This window comes from Balaenoptera borealis (assembly GCF_965194805.1).
Source record: "Balaenoptera borealis genome assembly, chromosome: 4".
Lineage (NCBI taxonomy): Eukaryota > Metazoa > Chordata > Mammalia > Artiodactyla > Balaenopteridae > Balaenoptera > Balaenoptera borealis.
In genome coordinates, this window is record NC_138861.1 from 97,906,926 (window position 1) to 97,932,912 (window position 25,987).

The 25,987-nt window shown below is 37.1% G+C and overlaps 1 protein-coding gene across 5 annotated transcripts in view; it reads right to left on the bottom strand.

Annotated features, from left to right (window-relative positions):
• LOC309627373 (recombining binding protein suppressor of hairless) overlaps nt 1–25,987 on the bottom strand; it is a 120,115-nt gene that overhangs the window by 45,171 nt on the left and 48,957 nt on the right. The window lies entirely within an intron of this gene.

Below are 25,987 nucleotides of genomic sequence, written 5' to 3' on the forward strand. Positions count from 1 at the left end.
TATACATTTTTTTACCCTTTTTAATCATTATAAAATAATTCTGGAAGGTACATATTGGCCCATTTTAAAGATGTAGAAAGCAAGTTGCCCAATGTCACATAGTAAATTAAGTGACAAACAGAGTTAAGATTTAAACCTAGATGTTGACTACTTAATTAGTTTATAGCATATGGCCCTTCAAAAATAAATATGCTAAATGTACTAGCATAGAAGCATTTCAGTTGTTTGGGAGAGGGCAAAGAGAAAAGCATGAGCAAGGATAAGCACAATTTAGGTTGGAATTAGAAATACATACACCATGCAGGTTAAGAGAAAGACTCAGACTGAGATTAGCTGAATTCAAATCTATGATTTGGTATTGGGTTGGCCAAAAAGTACCTTTGTTTTTCAAGTAGAAATAAAAGACACATTTTTCATTTTCACCAAGAACTTTATTGAACATATTCACCGTTTTGTTCTACTACCTTCTGCCATTTTTCAGGCAACTTCGTAATTCCGTCTTCCCAAAACTTTTTATCTTTTCGAGCAAAGAACTGTTCCAGGTCCTTTTACAGGCTTCCAGGGAATTGAAATTTTTTCGGTTAAGAGAATTTTGTAAAGACCAAAATAAATGGAAAACCAAAGGTGCAATGTCTGGTGAATACACGAATGAATCAGAACTTCCCAGCCAATCTGTAACAGTTTTTGCCTGGTCATCAGAGAAACGTGCAGCCTTGCGTTATCCTGGTGGAAGATTATGCATTTTCCATTGACTAATTCTGGACGCTTTTTGTCCAGTGTTGCTATCAGTTGGTCTAATTGGGAGCAGTACTTGTTGGAATTAATCGTTTGGTTTTCCGGAAGGAGCTCATAACAGAGGACTCTCTTCCAATCCCACCATTACACGACATCACCTTCTTTGGATGAAGACCGGCCTTTGGTGTGGTTGGTGGTGGTTCATTTCGCTTGCCCCATGATCCCTTCTGTTCCACATTATTGTACAGTATCCACTTTTCATCGCCTGTCATAATTTGTTTTAAAAGCGGAACGTTTTCACTATATTTCAGTAGAGAATCGCATGCGGAAATGCAGTCAAGAAGGTTTTTATCGCGTTATGTGGAACCCAAACATGAAAGCGATTAACATAACCAAGCTGGTACAAACGATTTTCAGGGCTTGATTCAGATATTTTGAGTACATCGGCTATCTCCCGCGTGGTATAACGTTGATTGTTCTCAGTTAATGTCTCGATTTGATCGCTGTCAACTTCAACTGGTCTACCCAACCGTGGAGCATCGTCCAGCGAGGAATCTCCAGCACAAAACTACACAAACCACTTTTGACGTGTTCGATCAGTCACAGCACCTTCTCCATACACTGCCCAAATCTTTTTTTGCATTTCAGTTGCATTTTTGCCTTTCTTGAAATAATAAAGCATGATATGCTGAAACTGTTGTTTTTCTTCCATCTTCAATATTAAAATGGCTAAACAAAAATTCACCAATTTTGATAAGTCTTTTTTTAAATGCATGCTGATATGACAGCTGTCACATACAATCTAACAAAATTGTCTCAAATGAAGTTTCAGACAACTAAGTGCTACTAGAGCCATCTTACGGAAAAAACTGAACGAACCTTTTGGCCAACCCAATATTTACTTCCTGTGCAGCCCTGAAATTATTTGACTCTCTACACCTCAGTTTCCTTCATCTGTAAAAAGGACACAGTGGTTGTACTGACCTCAAGGAGTTGCTAAAGGGATTAAATGTGCTAATTAACATATAGAAGACATATAGAACAATGTCTGGAATGCAGTAAATGACCAATAAATGTTAGTAATTATTACTGTTTTTTAGTTATAAATGGTTAAGCCAAAATAACTAAAGATATTAAGTGTGATATTAATAAAGATAAATAAGTATAAGAGGAAGAAACTAATCCTTATGTGATGACCTCCTATATTTCCTCTGAAATAAGAAATGAGGTCTTCTGAAAGACATGGTGGAGGCACACAGCACTTGAAGAAAAATGATCAGTAGAATTTTGTTTTCTTTTTAAAGAAAGACTGCAGTTATAAATAGTTTAAGTAACTTGTTCATAATCACAGTTATAGGTTTGTGAAGCCTAATTTGACTTAAGATTTCTCTACTATATTTGTGGTATTTTACATAATTACTAACTTTGATGACAAAAGTCTTAGAATCTCATGTACTTCCTTTTGTTGAGTAATTTAATGCTATATGACACTGTTTATGAACTCCATTTATAAACAATGGGCATCTGTGACTTTGAATATTTTGGTATTTTAGTTAACTCTAAAGTATTGAAAAGTGACTTTAATTGAAATAGCACTAAAAATGAGCAAATAATCCAAGTTTTTGTCAGAAAAATTAATAACAATTCTCATTGATTTTATCCTATAGGATATTCAATTTTAAACACAATGATTTAGTAGTAATATCAGCAAGGCTGCTGAAGACCATAGGTTTTAAAACACTGAACTATTGGCTAATCTATGATGTGAACCCCAATTATGGAGTTAAAGGCAAAACTCTACTCCTGAATCTTTTTCCACAGGAAAGACTTTTTTTGAACCTTTGAGATTGATTAAATGTACCACTGCAGCATATGATTAAAATAAAACTGCCTCACTAGAATATTTTACAAAAACCAGGAAGTTTAAGACAATCTTTAAATTACTTCTTCACATATGTATTTAAGAGCAGTTATACTTTATAAAGAGAAGCAAAGTGAGGTGTGGCCAGAATCTAGCTAAGGGCTTAAAATAGTGAAAATTTTAGAGAGAGACACAGTTAACAAATGAAATAAAACTTTTCAGTGAGAATCACGATGCCACTAACCCTTCGAACTAGCTAATAACTCCAACCATCAAGCATCCTTTGGGATCTAACACAGAATTTAACATAAGTTTATTACATGGCTAGTAAGAGATCCACTGCACTCAAAATTCAAATGCAAATTTTGTTTCTTGGTGCTCTGAAATGCTTACAAAATTAGATTAACAACTGAATGTTGATTAAAATATGTGTCTACATTCTTTTTTGGAGCTACCCATTAGATGAAGTCAACAATCATATAGCATGCTTGTGCAATATCACTCCTGCCCCAATAGAAAACATGAGCAAGAGAACTCAGCAATTTGCCTGCTGAGCCTGAACAGCATTTCAAAATGATGCAGTGTTCTATCTAGGTGCTATCCTAAGGCTAGAAAGCTTATAAATGTTAATAAGATTCAACTGGTTCTTCAGTATATAATAAAGCATCTCCAATTGTGTGCAATCTCAATCCTCTCTTTAATGCATATGGCATCACATTCCTATCTATCCCATTAAAAACTAATGGTTACTGCAAATATCATATGATATCGCTTATATGTGGAATCTAAAATAAAAGGGTACAAATGAACTTATTTACAAAACAGAAGTAGAGTCACAGATGTAGAAAACAAACTTATGGTTACCAGGGGGTAAAGGGGGAGGGATAAATTGGGAGGTTGGGATTGACATATACACACTACTATATATATATATAAAATAGATAACTAATAAGAATCTGCTGTATAGCACAAGGAACTCTACTCAATACTCTGTAATGGCCTACATGGGAAAAGAATCTTAAAAACAAAACAAAACAAAAAAAGAGCAGATATATGTATATGTATAAGCGATTCACTCTGCTGTACACCTGAAACTAACACAACACTGTAAATCAACTATACGCCAATAAAAAATAAAAAAAAGAAAACCTAATGGTTACTGTATCTATTAGAATGGGGGAAGGATAAGAAAATGAGGTTTCTGAGAAAATTCATAAAAGTGTTTAGTAGGTTCACAATGCATAATTCTGAAGCTCATAATTGAACTAAATTCTAATTATTCAATAAAATTCATAGGTCTACGTATTTAAAACTGTTGTTATACCAAGATACTATATGCATCCCATACTTATCAAAATCCATTTTCCTCTACTAATCTGATGTATCGATAGAATATACAAAATTTCAGGAATTATCTACTACAGAAAGAAGGCCCATCTTTAAACATGAGTGACTCAAGAAAATTCATGATGTAGTATTTACATTATGCAATCAAAATAACCAGTTTTCAGCAGAAATGACAAGTCAGCTAACAATTACTCAGAGACTGATTATGATTTAAAGATTAAGTTCTATCCCTCCCTTTTGCAGTAGGGAATGGTGAGACAGGCTGGTACAAATTTTTTATCTTTACTTGTAATCTATTTTTTTGAAAATTTATTTATTTATTTATTTATCTTTGGCTGTGTTGGGTCTTCATTGCTGCACTCGGGCTTTCTCTAGTTGCGGCGAGCAGGGGCTACTCTTCGTTGTGGTGCGCCGGCTTCTCATTGCGGTGGCTTCTCTTGTTGCGAAGCACAGGCTCTAGGTGCACGGGCTTCAGTAGTTGTGACTCGCGGGCTCTAGAGCACAGGCTCAGTAGTTGTGGTGCACCGGCTTAGTTGCTCCGCGGTACATGGGATCTTCCCAGGCCAGGGCTTGAACCCGTGTCCGCTGCATTGGCAGGCGGATTCTTAACCACTGAGCCACCAGGGAAGTCCCTTGTAATCTATATTTAAAACAAGATATCTATTGACGTGTTGACAACTGAAAACCAGAAATAAATTGGATCAACCAAGTTCAGACCACTCTTCCATAAGACACTTTTCATAACAGGTGCATGGTATATTTAACAATGCAAAAACAAAAAAATCTAAATCCTTAAGTACCCTAGGGACACCTTTGATTTTATGAAGTACTGACTTAATTCCTCATTGTAACAAAGAATCATTGTTATCCAATTTATCTTTTTGATATTATAGGTTGTCAATATCTCATTTGCATGAGTAGGTTTCTCAAATTTTTTGCACACTATATAAAGCATACTTTTGATTAAATGTGATAATCAACCCTGTTATATATTTAAAAGAAAAAAGTTGTAATTCTGGATTTTTTTTAAGTATCAAGCAAAGGTTAGCTTATATAAAGGTGATTACACCCTTTTCTTCTTGTACTATGTATGCTTTTCCCTCAGATTGGGATTGGTGAACAAAACACAAAAACCTGTGTGCTAGACTTCCCTGATGGCGCAGTGGTTAAGAATCCGCCTGCCAATGCAGGGGACATGGGTTCCAGCCCTGGTCCGGGAAGATCCCACATGCCGCAGAGCAACTAAGCCCTTGTGCCACAACTACTGAGCCTATGCTCTAGAGCCTGCGAGCCCCAACTACTGAGCCCACGTGCCACAACTACTGAAGCCCGTGTGCCTAGAGCCCGTGCTCCGCAACAAGAGAAGCCACTGCAATGAGAAGCCCGCATACCACAACAAAGAGTAGCCCCCGCTCACCACAACTAGAGAAAGCCCGTGCGCAGCAACAAAGACCCAACGCAGCCAAACATAAATTTGAAAAAAAACAAAAAAACAGAAAATCTATGAGCCATCATTACTTAGTCATGCTCATATAACACTATGGCTCAAGAAAACTTACATTGTCCAAAGTATCTATGTTGTAAATATAATTTTAGGCTAGCAAACTCATTTTACTTTAACTTCACTAGCTTTCCCTTTCTAAGATAACAATGATCTTTTATTCAAAATAGAGCGAGCTAGGGAAAATATTATTATAGCTAAATCTATTTTCATATACCTGGCAGTGTGAGGATTTTTTAAATTTTGCCATCAATCACTAAACATAGCACTTCCTACCTATAAATAGTATTGAGGTTCCCAGATATCCTCCAATCCATTAGAATTTTCAAATAAGTAAAAAAACTGCATACACTTTACACACTTCTTTCACTTCTTTTTTGCTCATGGTGAAGATGTAATATTGTTTTCCCCACAACAGATACATTTCCTTCTATATTAACCAATCTGTTAAGGAAGTATATGACCCCAAATGTATTGAGGACAAACATGATAATATCAAAACTTCACCGTCTTAACACCTTTTCTAGCTAACAGATGATTCACACGAGAAAAACCAAGTCAAAAAGCAAAAGGCGGGTGTGGAAGGATAAGAAAAAACTTTTTTGAATATAGAACAACTTAGTAATTACACTGCTAGACTACTGTCTAGTAACGATATTAGAACTTCCGAGTTTAAAAACATAGAACTAGATGGAAAAGCAAGCTCAAGTCGTGTGGGAAACTATTCTGCCCTTGGGTGTAGAACTAAAAGTAATTTCCTCTATTTTTTTGTATTTCACAAATTTTTTGCTTCATGCAGAAACGAGATTACAATAAATTAACTCAAGAAACACTGGTGCGGTATTTGCAGGAAAAACGCAGAAAAGAAAGCATGAACAATTCAAACTCATAATTAAGCCAAACTTTGCACCAAATCTGCTGTAAACAGTATACAGTTCAAAAAAGTACTAGAATTCTTGAAACATGATTCAAGATACTGAAATTAAACAACATCTGATGGGAAAATTAGGAAACCTGATTCATACACTCAAGAATCCATACCTGATCATTCCACCAGGAGAAAGAAACAAATAGGTGATATACACTATCACCATAGTCTGCTAAAGTATAATATGAAAACAAAGCAAGTGGTACTAGGAAGCTGTTTAGTAATTTACTCACAAAAATAGAAGAGGCTAATTAGAAAGGACCACACATAACATACCGTCTTTGTCTCTAGATTCATTCACTCACCTAGTATGTACCAAATATAGGTACTTGGTATACATCAGTGAACAAAAGAGACACAAAATCCATGTCCTTATGGAACTTACATGCTACTAAGACAAATGGACAATGGCATATGTTCAAAAATATTATCTATATAGTTTACAAAAACAAAAATGTGGGCTTCCCTGGTGGCGCAGTGGTTGAGAATCTGCCTGCCAATGCAGGGAACACGGGTTCGGGCCCTGGTCTGGGAAGATCCCACATGCCGCGGAGCGGCTGGGCCCGTGAGCCACAATTGCTGAGCCTGCGCGTCTGGAGTCTGTGCTCCACAACGGGAGAGGCCGCGATAGTGAGAGGCCCGCGCACCGCGATGAAGAGTGGCCCCCGCTTGCCACAACTGGAGAAAGTCCTCGCACAGAAACGAAGACCCAACACAGCCATAAAATAAAAAATAAATTAATTAATTAATTAAAAAAAAAAAAACAAAAATGTAAGAAACAACTTAAATATTATACTCATTGAATATGATTTAAAAGATTAATATTTGACTAATCTAAAAAATATATTTAAAGTAAATATGTAACATTTTTACTTCTAAAAGCTTATTCATTCTATACCTATGGCAGAAAACAGCCTACGTATTAAGTCACATAACTTTGAGCAAGACATGTCACCCTTTGTCGCATTTCAATTTCTAGCTTTGAAACTACTCTTACTTTAAGAACCATATTTAGTGGCAATAATGCTCAAAACCTGTCAGGGTGTAACTAGTGGTCTTGGATACTGTAACAAAGACAATCTCATGATTGTCTCCGGAACCATCACATTTATTAAGCATGTTTCTATTAGAACAAATATCCTATGGGGTAGACTTCAAAGACATGCCACGCTTGCAGTTGACCCCATCAGGTGGAGAAACACGCTCCCCTTCTTACTAGTATACTGGGTAGAACATTTGAAAAGCACTGATTGCTTAATTTTTAAAGTCCCTTTATTCTACCTTTTCTTTTTCAATTAAAACAACAACAGCAACAAACTTAACTCTGTAACAGTTTGTCAGCAGTTTGTGTAAAGAAGCAGGAAGAGTGGAAAGATACAAAGAATGAGTGACTGGGACCATCATTTCCAGCTATTCTCAGCATCTGGCTTTTTAGGTATCTCCAATATTATTATTACCAGGTTAGGGTAAAGATGTCTTTCCTAAAATCCATACCTGAGGAGGGATTTCCCCCAACTAAATCTGCAACAGCCATAAGCCTCACCACCCAGTTAGCACAACTGAGTTATGAGAACACTGGCATCCATTAACATCACATATAAAGATCTTATATGAAAAGTATATGTCTCAAAACCTATGGCTCAACAAGAGGGAGCAATGAGACACTGAGCAAACTACTCCAATTTCATGTCAAGAGACTGAATAGGACAAATTGACATCAAATGCCTCCTAACATGATGCATAAGAGCACAATATCACTTCTGTGATATCACTGACAAAAAAACACAGAACTTGAATCTAAACATGAGGAAACATAACATATGTAAATTGTGGAACCATCAACAAAATAAGTGGACTATACTTTTAAGAGCATCAAGGCTGTGAAAAACAAGCAAAAAACTGAGAAACTGGCCCAGATTAGAAGGGACTAAAGATACATGATCACTGAATACAACAAGACTATCCAGAATTTACTCTGCTATAAAAGGACATTATTTAGACAACTAACAAAATCTGCATAAAATGGTAGATTAGAAAATAGGATATCAATTTTAATTTCTGGTTTTGACAGCTGTACAGGGGTTCAATAAGAGAATGTCCTTATTTTTTAGAAACACTCAACTGTAGTGTTTAGGGAGAAAAGGGCATGATGCCTAATTACCTTCAAAGGGTTCAGGGAAAATAAGTATGTGTGTGTGTGTGTGTGTGTGTGTGTGTATATATATGTGTGTGTGTGTGTGTGTGTGTGTGTGCGCGTGTGTGTGTGTGTGCGCGCGCGCGCGCGCGCATGTTTCTGTATAGATACACAGAAGGATAATGCAAATGTGGTAAAATCTTAATGACTGAAGTATCTGGCTGAACTTCTTTGTAATATTCTTGCAATTCTTCTGTAAATTGAAATTATATCAAAACAAAAAAGGCCACAATCAGAGAAGCACTCATCTCCTGATCAAGTTGCTGGTCTGACCCTAACTGCCACAGAACCTGGTGGTGACAAACTTATCAAAAAACATTCAACGGAGGTGACACATAAGACACTCTACGGCCAGCTTCCTGGCATAGCTCTTATGTTCTTACAACAATCATTTAAGAACTGTTGGGACTTCCCTGGTGGCGCAGTGGTTAAGAGTCCGCCTGCCCATGCAGGGGACACGGGTTCGATCTCTGGTCTGGGAAGATCCCACATGCCGTGAAGCAACTAAGGCCATGTGCCACAACTACTGAGCCCACGCACCTAGAGCCTATGCTCCGCAACAAGAGAAGCCACCACAATGAGAAGCCCGCGCACTGCAACGAAGAGTAGCCCCCGCTCACCGCAACTAGAGAAAGCCCACGCGCAGCAACGAAGACCCAACACAGCCAAAAAGAAATAAATAAGTAAATTTATATTGAAAAAAAGAATCATTGCTGTAGATTTAAAGTTTGATAATACCCATTGTTGACGTACAAGTAGAGAAACAGGAATTCTCACGCACTGTTGGGAGTTTAAATTTGTGCAATCTTTTTGGAAGGCATTTGGCAGTGTCTATTATAATTCAAGATGTGCATTTCTTTGAATTCCTAGCCATTTCTATACTGGAAATTTATTATATAGGTACACAACTGTGACTATGCAAAAATTTGTATACGAAGATATACAATAAAACATCATTTGTGGCTGCCCTGGTGGTGCAGTGGTTAAGAATCCGCCTGCCAATGCAGGGGACATGGGTTCGAGCCCTGGTCTGGGAAGATCCCACATGCTGCGGAGCAAATAAGCCCATGCGCCACAACTACTGAGCCTGCACTCTAGAGCCCGCGAGCCACAACTACTGAGCCCGCATGCCACAACTACTGAAGCCCGCGCTCCTAGAGCCCGTGCTCCTCAACAAGAGAAGCCACCGCAAGGAGAAGCCCCTGCACCACAACGAAGAGTAGCCCCCGCTCACCGCAACTAGAGAAAGCATGTGCGCAGCAATGAAGACCCAAAGCAGCCAAAAATAAATAAAATACATTTATTTTTAAAAAAGCATCATTTCTATTAACAAAAAAAATTTTAAATCCATGTGTACAATTAGGAATAGATTGCTGGTTACACATAGCACCTCCCAGTCGTGCCCACACACACACACACACACACACACACACACACACACACACACACACACACACACACACAAGGAGAGAAAGAAAAGGGGGGAAAAAGCTATCCAATTAGTAGCATTAATCTTTTTCTCCCCCCACCCCCCGCCATGCCGTGCGGCATGCGGGATCTTAGTTCCCCGACCAAGGATCGAACCTGTGCCCCCTGCAGTGGAAGCAAGGAGTCCTTACTACTGGATCACCAGGGAATTCCCAGTAACATTAATTTTGAATGAGGAAATGAGATCTACATTTTCATCCCCTTTCCCCAAGTGCATATATAAAACAACACACAAATACATACACCGCCCCCATGCCCAGTATTAGTGATAATGGTGGGCAGCAGCAAAAATTCCCTTTTGCTCTAGAATGTATTATACAATTTGACAGATGTTTTACTCATTACTAATTAAGTGTGGCTTAGGTAAACAGCAAAATAAAATTTCAGTCTCTAGACATCAGTTAAAGCCACTCATACACCAAGTCTAGAATACAAGTGGCTTAAAATAAAAACAGAGAAAAACATGTAGGTTAAAAATTTACCCCCATGGGGACGTATGTACATGTATAACTGATTAACTTTGTTATAAAGCAGAAACTAATACACCATTGTAAAGCTATTATACTCCAATAAAGATGTTAAAAAAAAAAAAATTTTACCCCCAAAATGGTCTCAGTAAGCAAATTTCACTAGGGGAAACATTTTAGAAAAAAAGTATGCCAGACGCAAATAAAGAACACACCTTTATGGAAAACATACTTCCAAAAAAGGAAAACATAATGCAACTTAAAGAATTTTAAAGAGGTTCCAATCTTAACCGTCTGTTTAATTTTTGCTAAGAACTTCTTCAGACACCTCACTTGATCTTATGCATTGCCTTTTAAGACAATGTTTAAGAGGTGAAAAGTGTCATCTGATGAGAGCACACACACAGTTTGTCACCAATGCAAGTCATGGGAGAGGTAGCCACATACTGTGGTAAGGTCACAGACTCAGGAGGTAGATTGTTTAAGCTCATATTCCACCTTTAAAGCAAACTAGTGGAAGTTACTTAAACTCTCTGTGTCTCTTTTTTCTCAACTGAAAACACAGATGAAATATGTCCATATAGGATTCTTGCAAGAATTTAAAAAGTTCCTAAGTGTACAGCACCAAAAAGAGTTCTAGGCACTGAGTAAGCACTAGACAAAACACCACTACTGCTTCAAGAGTGGATTACTGAATATCTGCCCTAACAAATATGGACAAAACACCACTACTGCTTCAAGAGTGGATTACTGAATATTTACCCTAACAAATATGGTAAAACTGAAATAGGCCCTTCAAAACAAATACATATTTATATTGCTTTAAAATATATATAATTAATCATACATCTCACAAAGAGATTAATATCCAGAATACATAAAGAACTATAACTCAACAATAAAACACCTGATTACAAACAGGCAAAGGACTTGAAGAGATAAGAAGATATGTATCTCCAAGAAGATATACAAATAGCCAATAAGCACATAAAAGAAGCTCAACATTACTAATCATTAGGGAAATGCAAATCAAAACCGTAATGATACCACTTCACACCCATCAGGATGCCTATTATCAAAAAAACAAAAAATAACAAGTGTTGGTGAGGATGTGGGAAAATTTGAACCCTTGTATGTTGCTGGTGGAAATATAAAATGGTGCAGCCACTGTGGAAAACAGTATGGCAATATCTCCAAAATTAAATGTACAATTACTACATGATCTACCAATTCCACTTCTGGGTATATACCCAAAAGAATTAAAAGCAGAACTTCAAATAGATACTTGTACACCAATGTTCAGAGCAGCATTATTCAAAATAGGCAAAAGGTGGAAATAACCCAAATGCCCACCGATGGATGGATAGATGTGGTATACACATACAATTAAATATTATTCCACCTTAAAAAAAATTCTGACATATGCTACGTACAACACGGATGAACCTTGAATATATTATGCTAAATAAAGTAAGACAGACACAAAAGGAGAAATATCCTATGATTCCACTTATATGAGGGACCTAGAGTATTCAAATTCAGTAGAATGGTGGTTTCCAGGGACTGATGCCAGGGGTGAGGGTAAGGGAGCATGGAGAGTTATTGTCTAATGGGTACAGTTTGGGAAGATGAAAAAGTTTTGGAGATGGATGGTGATGGTGGTTGTGCAATAATATGAATGTACTTAATGCAACTGAACTGTACACTTAAAAACGTTTAAAATGGTAAATTTTATGTTTTATATATGTTCTACCCCTCAAGTAGTACATTTAGTTTTGCTTAAACTATGGCTTAGTGAGGGATAATAGCTCAGCTTTGAGGGGTATCCTATGTTACCGCCAGGCTAGGTGGCGGCAGCTGCCCAGTAACTTAGAAAAAACAAACAAGTGGGTGCCACAACAAACAAAAGAAAAACATGAGAAGTATATGTATATATATAAAAATGGTTCCTACTACCATCAAGGCAAAGATACAAAAGGAAAGAGAGAAATCTGTCCTAGAATCTACACTTCCCAAGGTAGGGCAGCCCAGAAAGCATGCAAACAATCCATCAAAGACTGTTTGGGGCCGAACATCTCCCATGGAAAATGCCAAGTGATCATGGAAAGCAGCTTGTACATGAGATGAAATCACACAGTTTTTGCCATTGCACCCCCCCATTACTTCTCACCCCCCACCTCAAATTATAAGCAGTGAAGATCTTTTTTCTCCACAAAACTTCTGCCAAAGATGTTAAGGTTGTCAGTTCTCTGAGGTCATTTGAAAATTCTTTGCAGGAAGAAAGAAATCTGATATTAATCAGAAGTTATTAATTTTCTCTCATCTTTTGAAATGCTCTTTCCAATCCTAATGAGACTTTAAAAAAAAAGAAGAAAGAAAAAAAAAGCCAATAAAAGTAAATGGGACTTTCCCCCCCTTATCCCCTTACCTAAAATGAAATTTAAAAAGCCATAGATTATAACTATCCATAATAGGATGTCTTCACCTGTTCTCCTTGGGTCCTATTCTTGAAAAGGTATGCAACATTTAGTGTGTAGTTCATTTATCTAGGAAGGGGTCCAGTTACCTATATGCTAACCACTGTTCAGGACAGGTGTTTGGCACTGAGAGATCAGATCCCCAAGAAGTGACCATCAATGGTTTCTGGTAGGGAAGCTTGACTATAGCAGAGAGGGCCAAAGAGATTTTTAGTGGGGAAGGATATGAGGAAGATGAATAAGTTACATTTCAGGAGGCCTCTCAAACTAAGTTCTTGCCCCCATGGAATTAACAACCTATGGAAAAATAGGTGATTTTCAGTTAAAAAAGAAAGTTACTAAGCCAATAGACTTTGCAATTTTAAAGCTGGGCTCTATATTGATTCCTAACACCCTAGAAATAAAAATTTCCAAGTAACTGTTGAGGAATCAAAGGATTAAACTTGGTAGAGAGAGACCAGAATTGTACTACTTAGTTCCCATCACAAGGAAAATATGAGTAGAAAAAAATATTTCCCTGTAAAAGTTAGGTCCAGTGGACCTCTCTCTAAATTAATTGATTCAGCCTGTGGAATGGAATAGCCTCAGAAGCAACATCATGCAATTAGGTGGTACGGGAAGGCCCAAGACTTTTCCTTAATGAAAGTACACCTGAGAATATAGTGATACTGATAAACCATTGACAACAGTTTAAAACACATGCTTGTTGACTTGAGATTATTACTGCACATGTTCAAAAGTAGTCAGAATGCTATACCCCCACAAATGTGTATACATGGGTACCAAAAGACATCTACAACAATGTCCACAGCATCATCAGACATAATAACCCCAATCAGAAACTCAAATGACCACTGTCAAAGGATCAGATAAATTATAGAATAATCATACAATAGAGTGCTATTCAGTAATGAAAGTGAACAAATTATCATTACATATGCAATAATGTTGATTACTAGAAAAAGAAGTCAGGCTCAAAAAGGTACAAAAATTGTTATAAGTCTATTTATATGAAATTCAAAAAAAAAAAAAAAAAAGCAAAACTAAATCTACTGTGCTCACAAGAATACAGGTTACCTTTGAGAGGAAGGTACAGACACTAGGAGGAGCTATAAGAAGGGTCCCTGAAGAGCTAGTAATATTCTGTAACTCCATCTGTGTGATGGTCACCCATGTATATTCACTTTGTGAAAATTTACTTTATTGTACATTTATGATTTGTGTGCTTTGCTTTTCTGTAGGTATATTACTTTAATTGATAAATACATTTCTAGATATATAAATATCTAAGTTTCTTGAATGAATGGATGGTTTTGAAAAAAAGTTCTTTCCTAGACTTTATTCCTATTGTCTTCGGATTTTATTTTAACATCAAAATTTAGAAGCCGGTGATTTCTAGTCCTTGGCTATACCATTCCAGAAGGTATGTATTTCATATCAAGAAAGGTTAGTATAAGGGTATAAGTCCTGACAAAATTGGTCTTCTTCTCTCCATCCAAACTGCAGATCAGAATTTACAATCTCCTCTCCTAATTAGTAGGCAAAAAATCAGGATCAACTATGGTCCTCTGTTGCGGCAAATCTATTCCAGAGTATGCATTTTTTTAAAAAAATCACTAATTGTTCAGTGTCACAGAAAAAGGCTGAATGTGTACTAGGATTAGAATCTTCCTACTGTTAATTTTTAAACTGGCTTCCTATGCCTCCCTCAACTAAAATCAAGATGAAGAAGGACAGAGAAAGTGGCATAATTAATTGTTTTCCTACAGTCTCACTCCTTTGTTCTTTCATTAACATTTAACACATATTAAAGTGCCTACTGTATGTTAGGCACTGTAGTAGACACTTGGAACGTACAACAGCAAATAAGAAACATGGTCCCTATGCATACAGAATACACTACAACAGCAGCGTCAGGCTATGCACTGTGCATGCATATCTCACTTTACACACACACGTCAACCTTATTAAGGTAGGTGCTATTATCCTCATTACACGGATCAGCTTAGAAACTACCTTGCCCAAATTGACACAATGTTAAATTTGGTTTAAAACGTAACTAGAGAGCTAGCCTCATCCACCACAGGGCAGACAGCAGAAGCAAGAAGAACTACAATCCTGCAGCCTGTGGAACAAAAACCACATTCACAGAAAGATAGACAAGATGAAAAGGCAGAGGGCTATGTACCAGATGAAGGAACAAGATAAAACCCCAGAAAAACAACTAAATGAAGTGGAGATAGGCAACCTTCCAGAAAGAGAATTCAGAATAATGATAGTGAAGATGATCCAGGACCTCGGAAAAAGAATGGAGGCAAAGATCCAGAAGATGCAAGAAATGTTTAACAAAGACCGAGAGGAATTAAAGAACAAACAAACAGAGATGAACAACACAATAACTGAAATGAAGAATACACTACAAGGAATCAATAGCAGAATAACTGAGGCAAAAGAACGGATAAGTGACCTGGAAGGCAGAATGGTGGAATTCACTGCTGCAGAACAGAATAAAGAAAAAAGAATGAAAAGAAATGAAGACAGCCTAAGAGACCTCTGGGACAACATTAAACACAACAACATTCACATTACAGGGGTACCAGAGGAGGAGAGAGAGAAAGGACCCGAGAAAATATTTGAAGAGATGATAGTTGAAAACTTCCCTAACATGGGAAAGGAAATAGCCACCCAAGTCCAGGAAGTGCAGAGAGTCCCATACAGGATAAACCCAAGGAGAAACACGCCGAGACACATAGTAATCAAATTGGCAAAAATTAAAGACAAAGAAAAATTATTGAAAGCAGCAAGGGAAAAATGACAAATAAAATACAAGGGAACTCCCGTAAGGTTAACAGCTGATTTCTCAGCAGAAAATCTACAAGCCAGAAGGGAGTGGCATGATATACTTAAAGTGATGAAAGGGAAGAACCTACAACCAAGATTACTCTACGCAGCAAAGATTTCATTCAGATTTGATGGAGAAATCAAAAGCTTTAAAGACAAGCAAAAGCTAAGAGAATTCAGCATCATCAAACCAGCTCTACAACAAATGCTAAAGGAACTTCTCTAAGTGGGAAACACAAGAAAAGAAAAGGACCTATAAAGACAAACCCAAAACAATTAAGAAAATGGTAACAGGAACATACACATCGATAATTACCTTAAACGTGAATGGACTAAATGCTCCAACCAAAAGACACAGGCTTGCTGAACGGATACAAAAACAAGACACATATATATGCTGTCTACAAGAGACACACTTCAGACCTAGGGACACATTCAGACTGAAAGTGAGGGGATGGAAAAATATATTCCATGCAAAAAGAAAACAAAAGAAAGCTGGAGTAGCAATACTCATATCAGATAAAATAGACTTTAAAATAAAGAGTGTTACAAGAGACAAGGAAGGACACTACACAATGATCAAGGGATCAATCCAAGAAGAAGATATAACAATTATAAATATATATGCACCCAACATAGGAGCACCTCAACACATAAGGCAACTGCTAACAGCTCTAAAACAGGGAATCAACAGTAACACAATAGTGGGGGACTTTAACCTCACTTACACCAATGGACACATCATCCAAACAGAAAATTAATAAGGAAACACAAGCTTTAAATGCAACAATAGACCACATAGATTTAATTGATATTTATAGGACATTCCATCCAAAAACCACAGATTACACTTTCTTCTCAAGTGTGCACGGAACATTCTCCAGGATAGATCACGTCTTGGGTCACAAATCAAGCCTCAGTCAATTTAAGAAAACTGAAATCATATCAAGCATCTTTTCTGACCACAACGCTATGAGATTAGAAATCAATTACAGGGAAAAAAATGTAAAAAGCACAAACACAAGGAGGCTAAACAATACGTTACTAAATAACCAAGAGATCACTGAAGAAATCCAAGAGGAAATCAAAAAATACCTAGAGACAAATGACAATGAAAACACAACAATCCAAAACCTATGGGATGCAGCAAAAGCAGTTCTAAGAAGGAAGCTTATAGCTATACAAGCTTACCTCAAGAAACAAGAAAAATCTCAAATAAACAATCTAACGTTACACTTAAAGGAACTAGAAAAAGAAAAACAAACAAAACCCAAAGTTAGCAGAAGAAAAGAAATCATAAAGATCAGAGCAGAAATAAATGAAATAGAAACAAAGAAAACAATAGCAAAGATCAATAAAACTAAAAACTGGTTCTTTGAGAAGATAAACAAAATTGATAAACCATTAGCCAGACTCATCAAGAAAAAGAGGGAGAGGACTCAAATCAATACAATTAGAAATGAAAAGGGAGAAGTTACAACGGACACTGCAGAAATACAAAGCATCATAAGAGACTACTACAAACAACTCTATGCCAATAAAATGGACAACCTGGAAGAAATGGACGAATTCTTAGAAAGGTATAACCTTCCAAGACTGAACCAGGAAGAAACAGAAAATATGAACAGACCAATCACAAGTAATGAAATTGAAACTGTGATTAAAAATCTTCCAACAAACAAGTCCAGGACCAGATGGCTTCACAGGTGAATTCTATCAAACATTTAGAGAAGAGCTAACACCCATCCTTCTCAAACTCTTCCAAACAATTGCAGAGGAAGTAAAGCTCCCAAACTCATTCTATGAGGCCACCATCACCCTGATACCAAAACCAGACAAAGATACTACAAAAAAAAGAAAATCACAGACCAATATCACTGATGAATATAGATGCAAAAATCCTCAACAAAATACTAGCAAACAGAATCCAATAACACATTAAAAGGATCATACACCACGATCAAGTGGGATTTATCCCAGGGATGCAAGGATTCTTCAATATACGGAAATCAATCAATGTGATACACCATATTAACAAATTGAAGAAGAAAAACCATATGATCATCTCAACAGATGCAGAAAAAGCTTTTGACAAAATTCAACACCCATTTATGATAAAAACTGTCCAGAAAGTGGGCATAGAGGGAATCTACCTCAACGTAATAAAGGTCATATACGACAAACCCACAGCAAACATCATTCTCAATGGTGAAAAACTGAAAGCATTTCCTCTAAGATCAGGAACAAGACAAGGACGTCCACTCTCACCACTATTATTCAACATAGTTTTGGAAGTCCTAGCCATGGCAATCAGAGAAGAAAAAGAAATAGAAGGAATACAATTGGAAAAGGAGAAGTAAAACTGTCACTGTTTGCAGATGACATGATACTACACATACAGAATCCTAAAATTGCCACCAGAAAACTACTAGAACTAATCAATGAATTTGGTAAAGTTGCAGGATACAAAATTAATGCACAGAAATCTCTTGCATTCCTATACACTAATGATGAAAAATCTGAAAGAGAAATTAAGGAAACACTCCCATTTACCATTGCAACAAAAAGAATAAAATACCTAGGAATAAACCTACCTAGGGAGGCAAAAGACCTATAGGCAGAAAATTATAAGATACTGTTGAAAGAAATTAAAGATGATACCAACAGTTGGAGAGATTATACCATGTTCTTGGATTGGAAGAATCAATATTGTGAAAATGACTATACTACCAAAAGCAATCTACAGATTCAATGCAATCCCTATCAAATTACCAATGGCATTTTTTTTACAGGAGTAGAACAAAAAATCTTAAAATTTGTATGGAGACACAAAAGACCCCGAATAGCCAAAGCAGTACTGAGGGAAAAAAACGGAGCTGGAGGAATCAGACTCCCTGACATCAGACTATACTACAAAGCTACAGTAATCAAGACAGTATGGTACTGCCACAAAAACAGAAATATAGATCAATGGAACAAGATAGAAAGCCCAGAGATAAACCCACGCACCTATGGTCAACTAATCTATGACAAAGGAGGCAAGGATATACAATGGAGAAAAGACAGTCTCTTCAATAAGTGGTGCTGGGAAAACTGGACAGCTACATGTAAAAGAATGAAATTAGAACACTCCCTAACACCGTACACGAAAATAAACTCAAAATGGATTAGAGACCTAAATGTAAGACCAGACACTATAAAACTCTTAGAGGAAAACATAGGAAGAACACTCTTTGACATAAGTAACAGCAAGATCTTCTTTGATCCACCTCCTAGAGTAATGGAAATACAAACAAAAATAAACAAATGGGACCTAATGAAACTTAAAAGCTTTTGCACAGCAAAGGAAACTACAAACAAGATGAAAAGACAACCCTCAGAATGGGAGAAAATATTTGCAAACGAATCAATGGACAAAGGGTTAATCTCCAAAATATATAAACAGCTCATGCAGCTCAATATTAAAAAACAAACAAACAACCCAATCAAAAAATGGGCAGAAAACCTAAACAGACATTTCTCCAAAGAGGACATACAGATGGCCAAGAAGCACATGAAAAGCTGCTCAACATCACTAATTATTAGAGAAATACAAATCAAAACTACAATGAGGTATCACCTCACACCAGTTAGAATGGGCATCATCAGAAAATCTACAAACAACAAATGCTGGAGAGGGTGTGGAGAAAAGGGAACCCTCTTGCACTGTTGGTGGAAATGTAAATTGATATAGCCACTATGGAGAACAGTATGGAAGTTCCTTAAAACACGAAAAATAGAATTACCATATGACCCAGCAATCCCACTACTGGGCATATACCCAGAGAAAACCATAATTCAAAAAGACACATGCAAAAAAAAAAAAAAACAAACAAAAAAAAACAAAAGACACATGCACCCCAATGTTCACTGCAGCGCTATTTACAATAGCCAGGTCATGGAAGCAACCTAAATGCCCATCGACAGACGAATGGATAAAGAAGATGTGGTACATATATACAACGGAATATTACTCAGCCATAAAAAGGAACGAAATTGGGTCATTTGTAGAGACCTGGATGAATCTAGAGACTGTCATACAGAGTGAAGTAAGTCGGGAAGAGAAAAACAAATATCGTATATTAACGCATATATGTGGAAGCTAGAAAAATGGTACAGATGAACCAGTTTGCAGGGCAGAAATAGAAACACAGATGTAAAGAACAAACGTATGGACACCAAGGGGGGAAAGCAGTGGGGGGTGGGGGGATGGTGTGATGAACTGGGAGATTGGGATTGACATGTATACACTGATGTGTATAAAATTGATGACTAATAAGAACCTACTGTATAAAAAAAATAAAATAAAATTCGAACAAAAATGTAACTAGAGTATAATGTCCATGATTTTCCATATACTCTGCAGTAAGATAGAATTTAATTACAGTTCAATTCTGGATACTAACATATGAAGAGGTATGAATATAAAAATTATGAAAAGACTGTAAAATGTACTAACTGACCCTAAAAGTTTCTATGCTATAGTATAGACCTGTTTTGCTTCAGTGAGGGGTCAACAAAAAACCTGAAAGGAAACCTTCTTTCATTACGCTCCCAATACTTCCGCTACTGACTACATTTTATAAGTGTAAAGGATAATTTTTTCTTTGATTACTAGAAAGTGAAAAAATCTTTTCTAAAGCTATAAATGCATAAAATTCAGGAAATCTAAAGACATCTGCTGTGGGAGCCATACCTTAGCTATTGCATAAACAGACACGCATGTTCACACATATCTGTATGTCAAATTTTTGATGATTACTCTTTCATATTCCCTGCACAGACAGTATGTTATATTGTTCATGTGATAGTGTCTACACTATTAATCATAATTTCGCAAAGTACATCTTTTTCTGAGTTGAAAAGGACCAAGAATACATAGACATCTTCAATTTTCTAAAAATTATAAAGACGGTACCAGCCCAACCTCTATCAAACCATTTTTTGGCCAATTTCTTAAACAGCCAAACCTCTAGGATACAGTTTGGTATTCTAAAGTATTTGAATTCTGCAGTGCATCTGCCTTTTATTTCCCTTTTAAATAACACAGACCAGAACATTTATGATGTGTAGCCAAAATAAGGTCTAATTCATAAAGGAAAGGCCACGATTCAGGTTTACAAGGAGTTAAACCTTTTCAAAGAAGCCTGTCCCTAAGGGAAAAAAATAAAAGATGGCAATTATCATTTTAAAACATGCAAAATAGGACAGTGAAGGGAGACTATTCAATAAACAAAAATAATAAAATGGTCAAAATTCGTATATTCAGAATAGGGAAGAAAAGATTTCCAGAACGTTTTTTATAACACCACTGCATGAATAAGGAAATGCCTTTCTGCTTGAGTGTTTATACCCAAAACAATACATTTCTTTTGAACCGTAACTTAACTTTCTGTTATCACATCATGTTATAACGATCAAACCTACATTTGTGGTAAAGCCAAAAACCACTCTGAAGAAGTGGTCTTAACCACAATTCAAAGCTTAAAGAATGGCTTTTCTGCCAAACCTTATCTGAGCCATTAACCTGTCGTGCTTTCATACACTGCTAGGACCAAAAAGACAGGCCCAGCAGCTAGCATCTGCTCACGCAAGCCTCACAAGGAGGCCATGGGGCTCTGCAAGGGGAATACACAACACGGGCACGGAGGTTGATGGTACAAAATCTGACAGCATACTGCTTTGCCTTGGGTGGTACAACAGGCAGCCTAATACTTCAACAACCATCTGAGGAGCCTTGGCTCGGCACAGGCAAAAGAAAGATTCTGAATTGAGAATCACCATAAAGTGATTGCAAGTATAGACCATGAGTAAATTATAGTAGTAAAACACTAGAACAGGAGGCAAAAGCCTTGGGATTTGATAGCAGCAATGAGGAAAACAAGTCTATACTCTTAGCAGGTGTAGACTTAACTGTCACAGTTTGGGACATTCATGCTATATATTTACTTGGTTATTTTGCTGTGCTATAAATTCAAATTATGCAAACTGCAAATTTACTAGTTAACTGGCTAGTCAACTGCCCTAACATGCGTTGTCTAACTAGAAAATAGGAGGGCACAGGTTTTCTTTAAAGATGAGCTGCTCCATTGCAGCAGCTAATTCTTAACATTCCTTTCTTACCAACTTCTACACATGCATGTTCCCTAAAGACATGGTGGTCTCTCTTCTCTACAGTACTAGTATTACTGACCTCTTCCCCTCATTCTTGCCTTCCATCACAAGCAATTCATTGACAAATGCTATCAGCTGCATTCCCAAATTATCTTCTACATCTCCACTCCCTGATTCCATAAGGTTAGATGAAGCTCTTATTACAACTTTTATATCCATAGGATCCTAAACAGGCCTCATGCAGTAAAACAGACAAGCACATAAAAACAAACAGAATATATCTGCTTATATATGCTCTCATTTAACTCTCATTAACAATTCTGATAGGCATTATTTCAAACTTGGAAGGGAAAACTGAAGCTCAAAAAGTCACAAGATAGGACTTTCCCCTGTTTCTGATTACACACTGATCATACTAAGGTTGAAGATTACATATAAATATATAAGGAAGCCATAGTCTAGTCTTTAAACCACTTTTCTTTGCCTTCGCAAAACAATTGTTTTTTCCCCAATTCACTTATAAATTAATTTCTATTTGCTTTTTTCCATTAAACAAACCACCTATCATACGAAAATTTATTTAAATGTTTCAGAAAAATCACTTCTTAACCTGTAAACTATTTCTCAGCAAACCAAAACTGCTGATTCTCAAGGATGAAACGCTGTAGTAATCCAACTAGAGAATACAGAACGATGCCACATTTAAATAAACCAGGAAAATCTGACTGTGTTAACAGCTCTAGGAATTAGTCAAATCTAGAGCCTTTAAAGAATTGTAAGTATCCCAGTAATGAAGAAAATGCCAACCTGTTTCCATAATAAACTGAAGATGCACAGGGGATTTTTTAGGCCGTAACTTTTATGCTGGACAAATTTTTTTTTTAATGGCAGAAGTGTACATTAGAGAAATATGCCCAATGCTATAAGCATGTACTGTTCATAATTAAAGCTGACTCAACTGCATAAAATATTAAGTTTTCAAATGCAATTCTGTACACAGTGTGTGCTCACTAAATGAATGAACCATGACAATAGCAAGTCATCTGTTAAAAAAAGGATAACAAAACAAAGAACTGTCATGAAATCGTAGCTCTTAAACTATAATATTATTTAGACCAACTATTTTGAATAAACAAATGATTATGAACAAACTGATCTGAATTGTCTAAAAAGTTATTTTCTACAGTGGAGGAGAAAATTATAAATGGTCCACCAAACGAGTCCATACTAACTTCACAAATTTTATAATGAGGAGAAAAAGGAATTAACTATTTTACCAAGTCCAAAGAGCTAAAATGATGATTAATTTCCTCACCCTAATGAAACTGTCTACTTTTCCCATAGAGAATGCCCTGCAAAGATACCATGCTATAGGTAATTACTGTTACTCACTCTACAACAGCAGTGTAGTTTAATGTGGCATGCTGACACTTCAAAAAAGTGATAATCCATGTTGTTGACAGATTCTATTAGGAAGTAGTATCAAGATTTAAATGGGGCTACAAACAATACAGCTGAAAAGAGGTCCTTAGAAGTTTATGTTTTTTCATGTAATTTTGTTGAGTCTAAAACTAATTGCTAGGAAAACTTGCATACACCAGGTGTAAGTCTTCAGCAATTTCACGCAGGCAATTTTTTACTACAATAACAATAAGCAAGTACTAATATAAGATCCATTATGTGTAAGACAATAATAATGATGCCATTAACAAATTAACTTCCTGGGCTTTTAAAATGGTAGTAGCTCTTAGGTATGAAGGATAGTTTAAGACTGAAGTTAAATCCTTAATTCTAAGAATAAATTTGAACTCTGGAATGAAAATCAAAGTCAAAGGGGGGTCATTCTAATTGCTGACTGTTTTCCTGGATATCCATCAATGCCTTGGTTTGTTTCCAGTATTCCTCTCAAGAAATTAATCCTACTTGTCTGGCCATTATACTCAACGACTGTTTATTCTGAAAGAGGAATATTATTTTGTCCTGAGTCGGCCCTCTTCACTTTTGGACAACTTCCTAGGACCTACATTCTATGCTGTTTTCATAGCATCCTCATTTCTCACTTGGCTTGCCAGGTTCTCGGACTCAAAAGCACATTCACTGGACTTGAGGACACAGGGAGGAGGAAGGGTAAGCTAAGATGAAGTGAGAGAGTAGCATGGACATATATACATTACCAAATGTAAAATAAACAGCTAGTGGGAAGCAGCCGCATAGCACAGGGAGATCAGCTCAGTGCTCTGTGTCCACCTAGAGGGGTGGGATAAGGAGTGTGGGAGGGAGACGCAAAAGGGAGGAGATATGGGGATATATGTATATGTACAGCTGATTCATTTTGTTATACAGCAGAAACTAACACATCATTGTAAAGCAATTGTACTCCAATAAAGATGTTAAAAAAAAAAGCACATTCACATATTACTCTAAACAGTAAGAATGTAGAGCTAATGTTCTTATTCATTTAGGTTGCATGTAAATGAGGGAGAGAGAGGGCTGAGAGGTAGGAAAGAAGAAGAGAGAACACTGCAGCGTAAGAGAGCAGTAAAAAAGATGGAAGAGGAAAAAAAGATTGCTTGAGGAAGTGTCAGAGGCTACCAAGTTGAAAAGACAAAGAGAGCAATGGAGTGTCTAGTGGCCATAAAAGGGCAACGTTCCACCTCCTAACAAACCAAATCTGGTCAATACCTAATATGGAAATGTTTTTGTTCAAATACAAAGCTTTTCTTCTGTGGGATATGAGCACAGATCACAAACGTCTTTCTCTATAAAAAAATCTCACACTTGGATATCTACCACTGTGAGAAAAATATGTTGAATTATTGTGTAAACTATTTCCAAGTTTTACTCCCCCAAAGTTCAGGACTTTCTAACAAAGAAAACACTCCAGCCCTTTCATAGTTATTCTAGAGTTTCTTCAGTCTCCACGTCTGTAAAATAGGAAAGTTAACTGTAACAACTTGGAGAGCTGTGTGAAGATCGAGTTAATACCTGTAAAACACTTGAAAAGGGGCATTTTGTAAGTGCAATACCCACTAAATGTTAGCTATTATGCACTCAGATTTTCTCAGCCTTTAGACTTACAAACCCCAACTCACAAAAGAGCTAACTGACGACAAAACTGTACAATTAAGGTAAGACTAGGGACTTCCCTGGTGGCACAGTGGTTAAGAGTCCACCTGCCAATGCAGGGGACATGGGTTCGATCCCTGGTCCAGAAAGATCCCACATGCCGTGGAGCAACTAAGCCCGTGCACCACAACTATGGAGCCTGTGCTCTAGAGCCCATGAGCCACAACTACTGAAGCCCACGCGCCTAGAGCCCATGCTCCGCAACAAAAGAAGCCCCCGTCACCACAGCTAGAGAAAGCCTGCGCAGCAAAGAAGACCCAACGCAGCCAAAAATATATAAATAAAATTTTTTAAAATAAAATAATAAATAAATAAAAATTTTTAAAAAGTAAGACTACCTCCTTACATATCCACTCATTCTATTTGTAAATTAAGAGGTTAGTTAATAAAAGAATGGCATGTTCTGCCATGACAGGACAGATGCATGTCTTAAAAATCTAGGGACTTCCCTGGTGGCACAGTGGTTAAGAATCCGCCTGCCAATGCAAGGGACACGGGTTCGAACCCTGGTCCGGGAGGATCCCACATGCTGTGGAGCAACTAAGCCCGTGCACCACAACTACTGAGCCTGCGCTCTAGAGCCTGTGAGCCACAACTGCTGGGCCCGCGTGCCACAACTACTGAGCCCGCGCACCTAGAGCCTATGCTCTGCAACAAGAGAAGCCACCGCAATGAGAAGCCCACGCACCACAACGAAGAGTGGCCCCCACTCGCCGCAACTGGAGAAATATTTACTGAGTACCTGCTATGACTAGTCACTGTCCTGGGGCTGGGGATACAGGAGTCAACAAAATAAAAATCTGTATAATGTAGAGGGGTGGGGGTTGGGGAGGGGTAGGATTGGAAACTGGCTCCCTGCAGAGGAAGCT